The following is a 3,190-nucleotide window of genomic DNA, read 5'->3' as shown; positions in this document are numbered from 1 at the left end:
AAAAAAAAAAAAAAATGGCCACAGGTGATGGCTCATGCCTGTAATCCCAATACTTTGGAAGACTGCAGAGGGCAAATCACAAGGTCAGGAGCTTGAGACCAGCTTGGCCAACATAGTGAAACCCCATCTCTACTAAAAATACAAAAATAATGGTGTCTTATGCCTGTAATCCCAGTACACTGGGAAGTGGAGACAGGTGAATCACAAGGTCAGGAGTTCAAGACCAGCCTGACCAACATGGTGAAACCCCATCTTTACTAAAAATACAAAAATTAGCCAGGCATGGTGGCATGAGCCTGTAATCCCAGCTACTCAGGAGGCTGAAGCAGTAGAATTGCTTGAACCTGGGAGGAAGAGGTTGCCGTGAGCCGAGATTGTGCTACTGCACTCCAGCCTGGGCAACAGAGTAAGACTTTGTCTCAAAAAAAAAAAAAAAAAAAGAAAGAAAAGCTGAATACTGAATATGAATATTAGGTATTTAATTAATGTTAAACATCTTAGCTGTGATCATAGTATTTTGACTACATAGAAAGATGTCCTTAGGAATAAGGTTTCATGTCGTCCATATTTGACTTTCAAATGATTTAATTCAATAAAGACAAGGAAAATGCAGATTCACAAGGGTAGCACAGTATTAACAATTGGTAATACTGAATCTAGTAGAGGTAATACTAAATCTAAGTAGAGGGCATATATAGGAGTTTGTTTATTGTACTAATCTCTTCACTTTACTAAAAGATTGTTTTGTTTGTTTTTTCTTTTCTTTTTTTTTTTTGAGACGGAGTTTCGCTCTTGTTACCCAGGCTGGAGTGCAATGGCGCGATCTCGGCTCACCGCAACCTCCGCCTCCTGGGTTCAGGCAATTCTCCTGCCTCAGCCTCCTGAGTAGCTGGGATTACAGGCACGCGCCACCATGCCCAGCTAATTTTTTGTATTTTTAGTAGAGACGGGGTTTCACCATGTTGACCAGGATGGTCTCGATCTCTTGACCTCGTGATCCACCCGCCTCGGCCTCCCAAAGTGCTGGGATTACAGGCTTGAGCCACCGCGCCCGGCCTTGTTTGCTTTTTCTTTGAGACCGGGTCTCACTCTGTTGCCAGGTTGGAGTGCACTGGCACAATCTTGGCTCACTGCAACTTCTGCCTCCTGGGTTCAAGGGATTCTCTCGCCTCAGCATCCTAAGTAGCTGGCACTTCAGGCGCGCACCACCACGCCCAGCTAATTTTTGTATTTTTAGTAGAGGTGGGGTTTCACCATATTGGCCAGACTGGTCTCGAACTCCTGACCTCAGGTGATTTGCCCACCTCGGCCTCCCAAAGTGCTGGGATTACAGGTGTGAGCTACTGCACCCGGCTTTTTTTTTTTTTTTTTTTTTTTTCTGGAGATGGTCTCGCTCTGTCACCCAGGCTGGAGTGCAGTGGTACAATCTCGATTCACTAAAACCTCTGCCTCCCAGGTTCATGCAATTCCCTGCCTCAGCCTCCTGAGTAACTGGAATTACAGGCACCTGCCACCATGCCCAGCTAATTTTTGTATCTTTAGTACAGACGGGGTTTCACCATCTTGGCCAGGCTGGGCTTGAACTCCTGATCTTGTGATCCACCTGCCTCAGCCTCCCAAAGTGCTGGGATTACAGGTGTGAGCCACTGCGTCTGGCCTTTGTTTTTTGTGTTTTTTAAGATGGAGTCTTGGTCTGTTGTCTAGGCTGGAGTGCAATGGCTCAGTCTCTGCTCACTGCAACCTCCACCTCCCGGGTTGAAGTGATTCTCCTGCCTCAGCCTCTCAAGTAGCTGGGAATACAGGTGCTCACCATCACGCCCAGCTAATCTTTTGTATTTTTAGTAGAGACAGGATTTCACCATGTTAGCCAGGGTGGTCTCGATCTCCTCACCTCGTGATCCACCCTCCTCAGCCTCCCAAACTGTTGTCATTACATGCGTGAGCCACAGTGTCCAGATCGGTTTTAAATGTTCAAAGTATAAAGATGGCAGAAGGGGGCCTGGCATGGTGGCTCACGCTTGTAATCCCAACACTTTGGGAGGCTGAGGCAGGCGGATCATGAGGTCAAGGGATTGAGACCATTCTGGCCAAAGTAGTAAAACCCCATCTCTACTAAAAATACAAAAATTATTTTTTTGGGGGTGTCATGGTGCATATCTGCAGTGCCAGTTACTTGGGAGGCCGAGGCAGGAGAATCACTTGAACTCAGAAGGCAGAGGTCTCACCACTGCACTCCGGCCTGGCAAGAGGGAGACTTTGTCTCAAAAAAAAAAAAAAAAAAAAAAAGCCAGGGGTGTCTGGGCCACAGACCAAGACCCTGACTCAAAAATACCTATTAAAAAGATCATTAAAATAAAAACATAATCCAGGAAAAGAAGCAAGACGGGGCTGGGTGCAGTGGCTCACGCCTGTAATCCCGGCACTTTGGGAGGCTGGGGCAGGTGGATCATAAGGTCAGCAGTAGGAGATGTGCCTGGGCAACATAGTGAAACCCCATCTCAACCAAAAATACAAAAAAAGTTAGCTGGGTGTGGTGGCGGGCACCTGTAGTCCCAAGCTACTTGGGAGGCTGAGGCAGGAGAATCGCTTGAACCCAGGAGGCCGAGATTACTGTGAGCTGAGACCACACCATTGCACTCCAGCCTGGGTGACAAAGCAAGACTGTCTCAAAAATAAAAAAACAAAAATAAAAAAAAGAAGCAAGACAGAAGAGGTAAAGTGACTTGGTCACAAGGGGCAGTGGCAGAACTGGTATCAGGACCCTTATCTCTGCCATCGCTACAATGATCTATATTTTTCAAGAGAAGGGCTCACTCTGTTGCCCAGGCTGACGTGCAAGTGGCACAATTTCTACTCACTGTAACTTCAACCTCTCAAATAGTCTGTGTCTTTGTCATAAATGGAAAGTTAGAGTATCACTCGCTAGGGAGACAGATGTGATCTCAGCACACTACAGCCTTGAATTCCTGGCCTCCAGCAATACCCCTGCAGGCACCACCACTCCTTTTTGTTGTTGTTGTTGGAGACAAAGTTTCACTACTGTTGCCCAAGCTGGAGTGCAATAACAGGCTCTCGGCTCACTGCAACCTCCGCCTCCCGGGTTCAAGCGATTCTCCTGCCTCAGCCTCCGAAGTAGCTGGGATTACAAGCGCGTGCCACCATGCCTGGCTAATTTTTTTTTTTTTTTTTT

General features: G+C 46.9%; 1 long non-coding RNA gene across 1 annotated transcript in view; it reads left to right on the top strand.

The window, feature by feature from the left end:
- The window catches only part of LOC116554889, a 10,143-nt gene that overhangs the window by 641 nt on the left and 6,312 nt on the right, over positions 1 to 3,190 (top strand). The gene's annotated exons all lie outside the window — the stretch shown is intronic.

This window comes from Sapajus apella, unplaced genomic scaffold (genome assembly GCF_009761245.1).
Source record: "Sapajus apella isolate SASKATOON/1434 unplaced genomic scaffold, GSC_monkey_1.0 scaffold14, whole genome shotgun sequence".
Lineage (NCBI taxonomy): Eukaryota > Metazoa > Chordata > Mammalia > Primates > Cebidae > Sapajus > Sapajus apella.
Note: the sequence above shows the minus strand (reverse complement) of the source record. Positions and strands in the feature narration are given on the sequence as shown.